General features: G+C 46.9%; 1 pseudogene; it reads left to right on the forward strand.

The window, feature by feature from the left end:
- The first annotated feature begins 3,593 nt into the window (after positions 1-3,593).
- On the forward strand, positions 3,594-4,445 carry LOC118987823 (40S ribosomal protein S3a-like; annotated as a pseudogene).
- Positions 4,446-15,148: the final 10,703 nt, after the last annotated feature.

The following is a 15,148-nucleotide window of genomic DNA, read 5'->3' on the forward strand; positions in this document are numbered from 1 at the left end:
CTCAAACCACTGAGCTACACCAGCCAGGGCCCCTGTGTATTTTTCTTTATTGAACTTTGTATAGCCTTCACTTCTTCTTCTATTTTGCATCTGTACTCAGTCATTTCTGTGAGCATGCTGATTACCAGTGTTTTGAACTCTGCATCTGATAGATTGGCTATCTCCATGTCACTTAGTTCTTTTTCCGGAGTTTTGACCTGTTCTTTCATTTGGGCCATATTTTTTGTCTGGGTGGGCCTATTACAGAGTAAAGGGTGGAGCATTAGGTATTCGCCCAGGAAGAGCAACCCACTTCACTGTGTTGTGGTGCTGTATGTGGGGGAGGGGTCAGGGAGGGAACAATGCCGCTTGCTTGGTTCTCATCCTGTTTTCAGTCACTTCCTCTGCTACCCACAAGCAAATTGGGCCCTTCTGGTGTTGATTCCAGGGTAGGTGGGTTTGTATATGTTCTGGGACCCCATTGTTCTCTCCAGTGAACTCTCCTGTGAGCCTAATAGTTTCTCCCATTGCTGCCACCCCAATGGGATTTTACAGCCAGAGGTTTTGAGGCTTTATTTCCNACCCACTTCACTGTGTTGTGGTGCTGTATGTGGGGGAGGGGTCAGGGAGGGAACAATGCCGCTTGCTTGGTTCTCATCCTGTTTTCAGTCACTTCCTCTGCTACCCACAAGCAAATTGGGCCCTTCTGGTGTTGATTCAGGGTAGGTGGGTTTGTATATGTTCTGGGACCCCATTGTTCTCTCCAGTGAACTCTCCTGTGAGCCTGATAGTTTCTCCCATTGCTGCCACCCCAATGGGATTTTACAGCCAGAGGTTTTGAGGCTTTATTTCCCTGTGCTGGAACCCTAGGTTGTGTGTACGATCTTGCTCCCCAGTTGTTCCTCCCAGCTTATCTGTACACGAATGTGGGACCACCCACTGCTTCCCCACCCTGTCCTCTAGCCACCCCCTTGCTGTGCATCTGTTCCACCCTGGCTGCCTGACTCTGCCCCTCCTGCCAGTCTGGATGAATGGTTTTCTTTTTACTCCTTAGTTGTTGGACTTTCATACAGTTCAATTTTTTGACAGTTCTGGTTGTTTTATTTGTTTGTTTGTTTTTAAATTTGTTATTGTCCTTCTTATCATTGTGTGAGGAAGCAAAGCATATCTACTATGCATCTCAGCCGAAAGTCCTTGACTTCACCAGTGGTTTCTGATTCCAGGCCCTGAGTGGCTGTCTGAATTTCCTTCCAAATCCTTAATCCCATAGTTGCCAGCCTGCAGGGTAAACTGATGGTTACCTTGGCAACGCAACATATATTTGGGCCAGCCAGGCTGGTCTGTGCCTCTCATCTTGGGTTTTGTGAGACACTGGAAAGCATGTAGCCTTGTGTGCTTCGCCTATTTTTTAAAATACCTGGGCACTTAGTTAAAATAACTTCACTTGGCAAGGACTTTCTGCTGCCCCTTCTCCAGGACTTTCTATTTGGGGACCTGGTTTGGTAAGTGGGAGGACTGTCAGACATGTAGAGGGTACAAGTGAGAAGGCAGCAGGTGGCAGTGGAAAGAGGATGCTAGGACTTTGGGGTGAGAAGGCCTGGATATAAACCTGGTTCCCGAACCTTTGGCAGGTGAGAATGAGCAGACCTCTCCCCCTTAGATCTGCTCTGACCCTGAGAGTTCCCCATCTAGTCGCTGACCTGAATCACCCCCACCTGACCTGTCCAACAAAACCAGGCTCCTCCCAATGCTTCCCACACCATGCCTTTATTCTCACCCCACTCAGGCACAACATGTTTTTCCTAGAAGCCTCACAGTTCCTCCTGAGCTCTCCAATTAAACCTCTGCACTAGAACCAGAGATCCTGTACTAAAATGCAAATCTGATTCCCTCATAAGATCCTCCTTACAACCTGCTTGGCAAGCCCCTTAACTGGGTACCTGTGTTCTGTCCAGCTCCTCTGTCTCCTCTCCTCTCTCTCTTGCAAACCTCTCTGCTCAAGCCATTCGCTATTACCTAAACTATTCTTCCTCTTTACTCCAGGCCCTTGTCAGGGCTGTTTCTGGGGTAGCATCTTCCCCCACCAACTCCTCCCCACCCTCCCAGGGCCTTCTTGAGGATGTTCAGATTGAAATAGCTTTTCTGGCATTCCTGGCCTGACACCTGTCACTAAACTTTGAGCAGTAATTTTTTTCTTTACTGATCTGTCTTACAACCTCTCCATGCCTACCCCACCCTGCCCTGGTTTGGTCCATATTGCATGGGGAGCACCTTGGTGCAGGGACTAAGGGAGGGCCACTTAGTCCCTGCACCAAGGGACAGTGGCCAACACAGTGCCTTTGTGCAAATTAGAAAGAGACGTCCTCCCTTGGGGTGCACACAGTCCCATGCCAAGGTGCAGGGCTTGGCAAGTGGAGGAGAGGCTGTCCCTCTTCCTCTTCCAGCTGGCACTGTGACCTTGGACTTGGTCATGACTCTGTCCCCAGGTCTTGTGCTGCACCTGGCCCAGTGTGGGTGTTCAGAGGAAGTGGGCTGAGTTGACCTGGAGGAGCCACGTCCCTCATAGGGGCCTGTGCCTCCACTCTCTTCCCCATACTGTTCCTGGATCTTACCTCTTGGTCTTGGTTGCTTCCTGTTGCACTGGAGCTCTTACCTGGGTCTGTCTAGCTCTGTGTTCACCCTTGTAGATGCTTATTCTCACAGTGAATTAATTTCATTACTTTTATTTTTGTGATTGTCCAAACAGAAACCATAGTTGGAGTTGGCAGACTGGGTATCTAGGATGTGGAACAGGCTGGAATCCAGAGGCAATCTCTGGGACCATTTATTGTGGCTTGAGGTGCTAGCCTATGGCAGAAGGACCAGAGTCTTGGGTTCTGCTCAGGCTCCCCCATCCTGTCCTTCCCTGTCACAGGCTGCAGCTGCCTCCAGAGGACTTTCTAAGAAGTCAACGACCCTGGCACATCTATCTGTCTTGTGAGGGGAGCATGTGGCCACCTCACTGGGGCTGGGAAAGTTATAGCAAACCTCCCGCTCACTCCTCCAGCATCTGACAGGCAGAAAGATGATCCAGCAGTGGCTTCTGTCACACTCAGAGAAAAGGCCAAAGCCCTCACTGTGGCCTGCACAGTCTTCATTTGGCCCCATCCTCTCTTGGCCCATATGTTTTCCATTCTCCCCTCACTCCTGCTCCCTACTTACCTCATTCCCACCAGGATGGGCTCTGAGGTCCCTCCTACATGCAAGACACTTCCCATCTCAAGGCCTTTGTGCTTGCTGTTCCCTCCGTATCAGAGTCTTCTGGCTCAGGACTCCCTTACCCCCTTTACATCTATACTCAAGAATCACTTTTTCATTGAGGCCTTCCTTGACCACTTGTTTAAATTGAGCTTCCTCCTCAACCCCCAGTTCCTGCTTTTTTTCCCATAGTACCTCCTACCATGTAAAATATAATTTATTTTACTCTCTTCTCTTGCTTGGTGTTGGCCTCATTTCTAGAATATAAAATCCATGAGTTCAGGCACTTTCCACTGCTCTCTCCCCAGTGCCTGGCAATGAATGGAAGTTTTGGGGAAGGAAATAAAAATGAACAAATTAGCCTTTTGGCTCTCTGAGCAGCACCATGATGGTGGGAAAAAACAAGCGCCTTATAAAAGGTAGCAAAAAGGGAGCCAAAAAGAAAGTGGTCGATAAATTTTCTTAAAAAGATTGGTATGACATGAAAGCACCAGCTATGTTTAATATAAGAAATATTGGAAAAACACAAATCATGAGAACTCAAGAAACCAAAATCATTCCTGAAGGTCTGAAGGATCATGTTTTTGAAATGAACCTAGATGAACTGCAGAATGACAAAGTTGTATTTAGAAAATTCAAGCTAATTACTGAGGATTTTCAGGGTAAAAACTGTCTGACTGATTTCCATGGCATGGACCTTACCCATGACAAAATGTGCTCCATGGTCAAAAAATGGCAGATCATCACTGAAGCTCATGTTGATGTCAAGACTACTGATGGGTATTTGCTTCATCGATTCTGTGTTGGTTTTATTTAAAAAACACACAACAATTAGATTCAGAAGACATTTTATTCTCAGCATCAACAGGTCCTCCAGATATGGAAGAAGATAATAAAAATCATGACCCAAGGGTTGCAGACAAATGACTTTAAAGAAGTGGTCAATAAATTGATTCCAGATAGTGTTGGGAAAGACATAGAAAAGCCTTGCCAATCTATTTATCCATCCATGATGTCTTTGTTAAAAAAGCCAAAATGCTGAAGAAGCCCAGGTTTGAACTGGGAAAACTCATGGAGCTGCAGAATGAAGGTAGCAGTTCTACAAAAGCTACTGGGGATGAGACAGGTACTAAAGTTGAACTAGCTGATGGATATGAACCCCCAGTCCAAGAATCTGTTCAAAATTCAGATATTTAATGGTGACAAATAAAAAGGTCTATTTGTGATATATCTTTTAAAGGAATGAACAAATGACAAGAGTGATAAAAATGGCAGCTGCCATGTGTGGACATCCACCTGTGCCAGCCCTTCACATCCATCATCTCATTGAATTCTCCCAACACTCCTCCTCCTCATATAGTGAGAAAACTGAGGTTCATGAGGTAAATAATTTCCTCAATGTCACTTGGCCAGAGGGTAACCAAGCCAGGCTCGTTGGACCCCAGGTCCCACAGGTACACTCAGTGTAGCTACTACCACAGGGAGGGTCTGTTTCAGGCCTGCCCTGAGCTATTCTTTCTAGAGGTTCACTTGGTTTTGGCATTGGGGACCTGGCAGCAACAGGCCAGAGCCTTGGACTGAGATGGGAGCGAAGAGGGAATATGTAAGTACCTGTCCTCTGTTCCAAGAGCCTGTGGACCCATCCTCTCTAACTCCTGCAAGGTCCCTTTATGGCTCCAGGCCATCTGACACCACTCCCGGACCCTTGTGGCTGGCCCACATCAATGTCCCACTTGCAGCTTCCCAAGAGGTGACTTCAGAGGTCTAGCTTTGCCTCTCCCCTCTGCACCCCCTGCCCCACCTGCCTGTCACTTCCTCAGCACATGAAATAACTTTTCTGACTGAACCTTTTCCAAATCTACTTGGCACTCTCTCTTCCCATATTAGTCCCAAACTCCTCATTCCCCACCATCCTTTGCCATCAATACCTCCATTAGGGCCCCCAGCGGATGTTGTATATAAAATAATTTTGTGAAATCCAATAAAAATTTGACTCAGGGCAACATTACAGGAAAAGAAAATGATAGATCTTCTCTGGTGCAGAGAAAAGTAGAGAAGGAAAACCACACCAATCTACCAGTGTCCACCTCATGCGCACCCCATCCTGTGTGCAAACACCATCCCAATGCATACAGCACCCTGCACTTGCACATGAACATGCATGCACATGGACTTTGTGTACAGTATTGTGTCAAGTCCCTGTCAATTTCTAGGATTCAATTTTGCCTTCTGTACAATGGGCCCTTGACTGCTAAACTCAAATCCCTACCAGCCAGTAGACTACATAGTCTGGTGCCTGCTCACATCTGTGTCAGTAGTCATGTTACCTGGTGGAGGTGACCAGTTTTGTTGCACACTGACAACAGATGCCATCTCAGAGCATAGAGAATTGAGTTTAATGCCCCAGACCCCCCTGAGGTTCATTTCTAACACTTATGGGGGCTGGGGCAATGGTATAAGGAAAATCTCATATACCATATAGCTAGATATTTATGTTATGAATCAAGTTAATAAATGATTAAATAAAACAGCAACCTGGAAAGTTGAGTTCAAATATAAAATTCTTGGAAAGAGCTGGCCCTTAGAGTCTAGACCTAGGCCCTGGCCTGCCCCTTCCCTCTCCCTCTGCCCCTGGCTCTGTCCCACCCTGAAAAGGCCCTTGCTGACATACCTGGGGATAGATACCCTGCCTGCAAAGCCAAACTCTGTCCACACCCTACTCTCTCTCTGCATATAGCCCCTTGGACATGCCTCCAGCCTTGAGTGTGGACATCACTGGCATGGTATCCCATTAGAAGGGTTGGTCAGGAAAGAAGCCCCTCACAACAGAGAGTTCAAGGGCAAGCAGAGCCTTTAAAGTGCAGGGCTCAGGGCAGAAGCCCCTTACGTGGGTTTAGGATGATGCTGACCACTCTCCTACTATGGGAAAGAGTGGAAAGAGAAGCAAGGTCATTCCCTGGGCCCTGATGAGGCCTCTCACTTTAGCTTAGCTGTCTACTCTTAGGCCCCTCTTTCCCCACACAGCCCACCAGAGGCTCCCTCTGTGTCTGGGCACAGCATTTGAAGGGTGCATGACAAGGAGACCCTGGTATAGGAGACCATTCTGCATGGCATGGGCCCAGAGATGCACAGAGATGCACATCCCACTCACAGATACACAGGACCCATGCCCACGAAAAGGTTTTCCTGTGAGGAATCAGGCCTGTATTATATCTAGATTGCTATGAGACTTGCTTTTGCTAAAACTCCTCACCCTGAATTGAGGCAGAAACATTCACTGCAAAGTAACTTCCTAAAATCCATGCTAAACCTTCCAAGGATGAGTGTAACTGGTTCAGCCACTTTTGCCTTTTTATTTGCAAATATCCTTCTTCTGTGATGTGATTAGAGGCATCTTCTCCTTTGTTTTCTGTAAAAGGTAACCACCTAAAGCGAACCTCTGCATAGTAAATGAGGACCTTCATGTAATGTGCCCAGAAAAACAATAAGAGCCCATCAAAGCAAGGGTCGAGGCTTTTTCTCCTTTTGAGAGAAAAGCCACGTCATCCCTTTTCCTCAACAGAACTCAGTAGTCTGTGTGAATTTCTCATGTCTCATCCACAATGTGGCGGACCCCATGAGCCAAGGTCCACATCACCGTGGGAACACAGACATGCCGCAAAGTGGGTAGGAAAGTTCTGTGCACCTACCCAATGTGTAGATCTTCCTCATTCTGGGAAGTGGGTGGAAGCTGGCCATGGCGACATAGATGGAAAGGGACATTCAGTTGGGCATTCACACTGGGGAGAGGTCAGGGTTTTTTGAACAGGGGGGTCAGAGCGGCTGTGTACACGGTAGGAATCGTCACTGCTCTAGTAGGTATTGTGTAGATTCTGCTCTAAGGATGCCACAGGCTGCAAGAAATCCTCCATCAGTGGTTCTGGAAGACATTAACCCAATGGTGTCCACTACCCCACTGCAAGAAGGATAATTTTGAATGCAACAAGCGAAGACATAGCTTTGCTCTGATTCATCTTCCCATCTACAAAATGGAGCAGTGATACTGGCCACTCTCGGGTTCCTGGGAGTTCATGTCTGATATGAATAGGGAAGGGACAGAGGAAAGGGGAAAGCTAGGGAGGGAAAGTTAAATAGGGCCACAAGGAGTACAGTGAGGCTCCCACTACATGGAGCCTTTCCTTTCACTCATGGCCAGCCCCCCAGGGTGAGTAGGCACCAACTCTGCCCAGATCCCCTCACCTCCTTGTGGGGTCAAAATCCAGGATTGCACAGTGTCCTGCACACCCATCCCCCTTCTACTTGGCCTTCTGAGCCCTGACCCTGTGTCTTTTCTGACAATCAGGGTCTGGAATGGGAAGGGGATGGGGCCTGCTCTTTGTAGCCCCCAGGATCCTGGGACTGTGCCCTGGAGCCTATCTGCCCATGTATATCCAGTGGTGCCAGGCTAAAGGCAGAGAGGCACACGAAGGGCTGTACCTCCTGCAGCTATCAGCCCTTGTAATGTTCTTGGCTATGGCCAGATGGCCATCAGAGTGGCTTTGGCTTCCTGAAAAATAATCACTCTTACCTTTGTTCATGGGCCTGAGGCTCTCATAGGAACCACATCTGAGGCAGTTCATGGAGGGCCCTATAGCTCAGAAATGGCCTTTGGACAGTGAACAATGTTGCTGAAGAAGGAAAAAAATCGTTATTGAGTGTCTGCTATGGGCTAGGCACTGAGCTATTATTATCTCATCTGAAGCTCAAAATAACCCTGTTGGTATTGTGCCCATTTTATAGGTGGGGAGATTGGTATTGGGAGTTGGAGTTGGTATTGTGCCCATTTGATAGGTGGGGAGATTAAGGCTCAGAAGGCATGTGACCTTCCAAAGTGCACTGCATTGCAGATAACATGAGGCCTTCCCCATATCCCTTTCACCCCATTCATGCCTACCCCACAGCTTCCTATATAAATGTTTGAAAGTCTGCTGAGAGTTTTTTTTATTGGCCCAGGAGCTAGTTTAGCCCATGAACAGGCTGCCCTAGCAATGTCAGGAGTTATCTATCACTCCTGGGAGCACCTCAACCAAGGACACAGGGTGGAATATTGCAGCTTCTCACCCCATTTTAAAACAAGTCTGAAGTGTGCTCTATTTAGTCATGAAGAGGTCCCCAGGAGGACTAGATCCTAGTGGCTGGCAGCAGTCACCTATACTGGTTTCCTTCCCTTCTCCATCTCACTTCCTCTCTCCCCTCCAAGTATTGCCTGAGATCATTTTCCAAATAAATATTCACTTTCAGATCTTTGTTTCATTGTCTGCTGCTGAGAACACCCAGCCTGAGAGAGTCACACAACAATTCGTGCCACCTGGACCTGGGTCCCTGGGGGAGAGATAACATTTTATATCCCACAAAATCAAAATTTATGTTCTGATCTTATCCCTTCCTGCAGAGTTCCATATTTCCCTCAGGACCTGGGCAGGGACACTCATCAGGCTGCTGGTTCCCTCCTCTGTCCCCCACTAGACCAAGTCCTAGGACAGTGGGGACTGGGACCTGGCACAAGTGTGGCCCCAAGAAGATGCTCAGAACTGGCTTCTTGAGTGAATGAGGCTCTGGCAGTGCCCTGGGAGCTCAGGATGAGGGTTTGGTCACTCCCTGAAGGATCTGGCTGGGATGGAGAGAATGTTGCTTTCAGCTGCTGCAATGAGAAGATGTGATTCATGGAAACAGTGATTTTTGGAATATCGCTGCCACTCCCCTTTGCAACTTCAGGAAAGAGGACTTTCTGCCAGGAGGAAACCTTCTAGCCTTGTGACAAGATGGCATTGGGGCCTGCAGGTGCTACGCCATCCAAGGGCCAGAAGCTTCGAGGGTGTGGACGCAGATGTGCAAGATGTGATGTGTAAGTTGAGAGAGAGAGTTGGGCCTGTGGGAAGAAGCTGCTACCATCAGGGGAGAGCCTGAGGAGGGCTAAGGAGACTCAGGCCTGCCACCCAGGAAGGCAGGTCCATGTTGAGTCTGGGATCAAATGCAGAACAAGAGGCTCTAGTCCTCCCACTAGGCCTATTTTACCTTTAAGTCTGTTGCCTCTGGTAGAGGCCTTAGTTGCTCTAAGTATAACATGAAGGGCCTGAATGAAATGCCATTTTGAAAAGAGCACAAGGTTTGAAGTTTGTCTTCAAATCTCAATTCTGCTACTTATTGGCTTGTAACCTCGACCTTAGTTTTCCAATCTGCAAATGGGCATAATGATAGTGACATTTGCTTTCTCTGGCTGATGAGGGACTAGGATTCCTTGTTTCACTCAACAAAAACTTAGCGCTTTCTAAGAATTAAGGACACAATAGTAAACAAAAAAGACAAAAGTCTTTTATGCCCTTGTGAAGTCTGGGGTTTAGTGGGGCCACAGTCATTAACCAGATAAACACATAAAATAAATATCTGTTGAATATTGATAAATGCTAAGGAGCAAAATAAATCAGGGAAGGAAAATGGAAAGTGTCACCAGTGGTGGTGGTAAGCCTGCAATTTTGGGGCAGGAGAACACTTGAGAAAGATCTGGAGGAGGCAAAGATGGAGGTGATGTAGGAAAAAGTACATGAGGCAGGGGAAATAGCAAGTGCTCTAGGGTGGTGGTATGGCTGCACATGGTTATGGTAAGGACTGGCTTATACTCTGAGTGAGGATAGACAGGGTCTGACTTGGGTTTTAACCAATCAGTGTGGCTGCTGTGGGGAGGTGAGGCCAGTAGAAGAAGGCCGCTTGCAATAGTCTTGGTGAGTAAGAGCCACATGAAATAATGCAGAAGATTGCTGATAGAGGGGTGGTTTTATGTCACACATGGCTATGCAAACATGCCATTAAACTGTCACATGGTAAGAAAGTTATCTGCTTTCAATTATTTTCAAAAGGCTTCTGGAAACACTGAGAAAGTCTCTGGTTGGGAGTGGCATGCCTTCAATACCTCTAACTCTTGCGAACCTCCTCCCCTAAAACCCCAAATGACAAGTCTCAGACTCAAGGACTCCTGACTTCTGTGTCTAGTTAGTATTTTAGAATGTGTTGTTGTTTTTTATTTAATTTGGTTTTGCATTTACCTTTTATTTGTGAATATGAGACTGGATTTCCTCATAAGTTACTCACAGAGATTTGTTTTTATTTGTTTATTTATTTTTTAATATGTTGTATTGATTATGCTATTACAGTTGTCCCATTTTCCCCCTTCACTCCCCTCCACCCCCACCCTGCACACCCTCTCCTACCCACATTCCCCCCTTTAGTTCATGTTCATGTATCATACTTATAAGTTCTTTAGCTTCTACATTTCCCATACTATTCTTGCCCTCCCCCTGCCTATTTTCTACCTGCCATCTATGCTACTTATTCTCTGTACCTTTTCCCCCTCTCTTCCCCTCCCACTCCCACACTGATAACCCTCCATGTGAGGGTTATCTCCATTTCTGTGGTTCTGTTCCTGTTCTAGCTGTTTGCTTAGTTTGTTTTTGTTTTTGTTTTAGGTGTGGTTGTTAATAATTGTGAGTTTGCTGTCCTTTCATTGTTTGTAATTTTTATCTTCTTTTTCTTAGATAAGTCCCTTTAACATTTCATATAATAAGGGCTTAGTGACTATGAACTCCTTTAACTTGATTTTATTTGAGAAGCACTTTATCTGTCCTTTCATTCTAAATGAAAACTTTGAGCAATCATTTAGAAGGATAGAGCAATCTTGGATATAGGTCCTTGCCTTTCATTATTTGGAATACTTCTTTCCAGCCCCTTCTTGCCTGTAAGGTCTCTTTTGAGAAACCAGCTGACAGACTTATGGGAACTCCTTTGTAGGTTCCCACAAGAACAAGACTGCCTCTTGTCTCTTGCTGCTTCTAGGATTCTCTCCGCCATTTTAATCTTGGCTAATGTAATTATGATGTGCCTTGGTGTGTTCCTCCTTGGGTCCAACTTCTTTGGGACTCTCTGAGCTTCCTGGGCTTCCTGGAAGTCTATTTCCTCTGCCAGATTGGGAAAGTTCTCCTTTATTATTTGTTCAAATAACTTTCCACTTGTTGCTGTTTCTCTTCTCCTTCTGGTACCCCTATAATTTGGATGTTGGAACATTTAAAGATGTCTTGGAGGTTCCTCAGCCTCTCCTCATTTTTTTTTTTGAATTCTTGTTTCTTCATTCTTTTCTGTTTGCTTGTTTCTTTCTTCCTTCTGGTCCACTCCATTGATTTGAGTCCCAGTTTCCTTCCCATCACTATTGGTTTCTGGTACATTTTCCTTTATTTCACTTAGCATACCCTTCATTTTTTCATCTAATTTGCCACCCAATTCAACCAATTCTGTGAGCATCTTGATCACCAGTGCTTTGAACTGTGCATCTGATAGGTTGGCTATCTCTTCATCTCTTAGTTGTATTTGTTCTGAAGCTTTGATCTGTTCTTTTGTTTGGGCCATTTTTTTGCCTTGATGTGCCTGTTATATAGAGAGCAGTGGAGCCTTAGTTGTTCACCTTAGTTGTTGACCTGCTCACCAGGGCAGGTCAACCCAGTTGCTGGGTTGTTATGCTGTATGTGAGGCAGAGGTCAGAGAGGGAACAATGGTGCTTGCTCTGCTCTCTGCCGGATTTCTGTCCCTTCTGCTGCTTCCCCCAAGCAAACTGGGCCCTTCTGGACCTGACTCCTGGTGTGTGTGTTTGTGTACATCCTGGGACCCTGTGGGTCTCTCCAATGAACTCTCCTGTGAGGCTCGGAGTTTCTCCTGGCACCTCAACCCCCACAGGTGTTTTCAATTAGTATTTTTAGGCTTTATTTCCCTGTGCTGGAGCCTTGGATTGCACAGTCTGCCTCACTCCCCAGTTTCACCTGGTTTATCTGCACCTGGATGTGGGACTGCCCGTCCACCAGCCACCTTGCACTCCACGCCCTGATCCACAATCCACCACCTGGCTGGGTCTGCCCACTCCCACCTGGCACACCGGGGCTGCCCACTGCCATCTTGTCTTGTGCACCCAGGGTCCTCCAGTTGCTGCCTTGGGCTCAGGGTCCACCAGCCACCACTTTTTTTTGCCTTGCTGCCCAGTGGCCTGATTCCATCCCTCCTCCCGGTCTGGATAATGTGTCTATTTTAACTGCTTGGTTGTTGGACTTCCATACAGTTCTATTTTCTGTCAGTACTGGTTGTATTTTGTTTCTAAATTTTTGTTGTTCTTATTTTGGTTGTGCAAGGAGGCACATTGTGTCTACCTATGCCTCCATCTTGGCTAGAAGCCACAGAGATTTGTTTTTAAAATGAACTTGTCTGACTTAACTAAACAGGTAGGTTGGCTTAAAAAATAGTAGGAGAATATGCTCTGGCCTGTGTGGCTCAGTTGGTGTGACCATCATTATCCTGTAACTGAAAGGTTGCAGGTTCGATCCCCGTCTGGGTGCATACAGGAGGCAACCAACCAAAGTTTCTCTCTCATGTCCATGTTTCTTTTTCTCTCTCCCTTCTCTCTCTTAAAAAAAAAAAAAACAGAGTAAAAATGTCCTCAGGTGAGGCAAAATATATATATACATAATTTTTATGTTATTTATATATACATATGTGAGGGTAGACCCCCCAAAACCCAGAATTTATTTATAAAAATTTGTGTATATATTCTTACATGTTTAAACTTCAGCCACTTCCAAAGTACTCTCCATTTGATGTAATACTCCTGTCGAGGTATTTTTTTCCATGGTTCAAACAGGTTTTGAACCCATCAAACGTGATGCCTTTTAGTGCGTCTGCTATTTCTTGTTTCACTTCTTCCACATGGCAAAACATTTCCCTTTTTGAGGGACTTTCCTCATCTGGGGAAACAAAAAAGCAAGTCACCTGGAGAGAGATTCGGTGAATAGGGAGGGTGGGGCATGGGGCTCATGCTGTTTTTGTCAAAAACTGCTGAACAGTCAGTGCGATGTGGGAAGCTGTGCTTGTAAATCACCCATCATGAAATGGGCAAATGCACTGAAAGAGTCTTCAAAAAAATTTCACTGAAGCCTCTCACAACACCACCAGCTGGTGCACTGATACAGATGGGCTCCTAGATGACTAACCTAGTGGGGGAAGCCTGCACTACAAGAGGCCTGCCCTCCAAAAGATAATTCTGGTTTGTAGGGGGTCCTCCCTCATACATTAGGAGAATAACACAGATAAAAGTTGTGGGGTGGAGCTGGAATGACTACAATTTGGGAATCCCCTCTATAAGAGGAGAGCTAGTTTTAGCTGTGCACTACCCCACACCTCCCTGTACACTGACATGCAAATGCCTGATGACTCTGAGCAATGCCTCCACTGGCCAACCCTGCTCTCCCAATCCTCTTCCCTTCCTGCTCTGGAGAGGCAAGGTGGACTGAGGGTTAAGAACTGGGAGATGAGGTGCCATGCAAGGCAGGGCTGAGTCAGGAAGCAGGGGCTGAATCTTCCTGTTGCCCCTTTGCAACAGAAGGATAATAGGCTTTGCCACCTCTTCCATGGGACGATCCTAAGAGTAGTGGAGAGGGCTTTGGTGTGAGGCTTGCAGGACCCGAGGAAGAAAGCTGAGGAGAACTGAATCACTATGATCGTCATGCCCCCTCCCAGTCCCCTGTCACATTTTCTTAGCCTTCTTTTTAATCTCAATTTGCCCTTTCTTCACAGGTGGACAGTAGATCATCCTTAAAGTTTGGCAGGAGCTAGAATGGAGGTAGGCACAGAGAGGAGTGTCCTGTGGGGACGTCGCTAGAAAGGAGGCTTGTTTTGGCCCCAGTGCACCTGTCTTGTTGTCCAGTCAAAAGAGGTGGGTCTGGGTAGCCACCGTCTCACTCTCCGGGTGGGCTGAAGCCTCTCACCATGCCCAGAACAAGTATGGTCCATATTAAACCAGCTTAGTCTATGCTGGTCATTTTGAGCAGGGTCATTGCCACAGCTGGATTCCCACTGTGGCCATTCTCCTGCTCATACACTTGCATTTTGTCTCCATGGCCTGAAGATTAGGATTCAGAATGACCGTACTGAGTGCTTCCTATACTCCAAGCAAGATTGTGGTGCTTCCAAAAATATCTTCTTTTTTAAGACTCCTCCAGGATTCCATAGCTGTTTTAGCATCTCCGGTGGAGTTCTGGCTAGAGAAGATCAACTTGGCCCTGCCAAACTGCTGCTGCCTGTCTACACTTGGTGCCCTGGCTGTTGTCCCTGGACCCAGCCCTGCCTTCATGGTCAGAGTCCCAGTGTGGTGTCCAGGCTCTGGTCCTGGATTCCCTGACCAGTCCCACCCAGGCTGTCCATATCCAGGAAGGACCAGGAGAACAGAGGACATCTCGTCTGTCCACCTGCCTTTAGTTGGCACTTAGGCCACTCAGCCTCCTGAGCTGGTGTATCCCCTTTGGCTCCTATCCACCTGTGTGCATTTCCCCTACACCAATGCCTCCAGCCAGGACATTCTAGCCTTGGCTCTGCTATCAGCTTACTATGTTAATCAGGGGTGTAAGGAGTGGGGATCAACATTAGACAGATGTCGCAGCTCAGAAACTCCAGGATTTGCTGGCCTGGCCTCAACCACCTTATTCCTTCATTTGGCCTCTTGCCCAGCCTCAGCAGCCCCAACCTCTCCAAACCGTCCCCTGATGCCTCATGGGGTCCTCACCACTTGTTTATTCAAGGATTGAGGGTCATCTCAGCTGGCTATGGAGGTCCCATATGGTTCCCAACACTTCCCATTCAGATTTTGTCATATAGATTGGGAAGAGCGTACTGTTCCTTCATGGACCTAGAATCTGATCTATGAGTCTGGCTTGGTGGGGAACAGATGGTCAGAGAGGTTGTCCTGCCAGCTGTGCTCTCTTTTCTCTTGAAGAACTGGGCAAACTTGAAGAACTAGTTTCTTCTGGGGAGTGACTGAAAGGCTTCACCGCTCTCAAGATGTCTCACTCTGGGATAGCTGGGAGACAGG

This window comes from Sturnira hondurensis, unplaced genomic scaffold (assembly GCF_014824575.4).
Source record: "Sturnira hondurensis isolate 20B ecotype Veracruz unplaced genomic scaffold, ASM1482457v3 Scaffold0005329, whole genome shotgun sequence".
Taxonomy (NCBI): Eukaryota; Metazoa; Chordata; class Mammalia; order Chiroptera; family Phyllostomidae; genus Sturnira; species Sturnira hondurensis.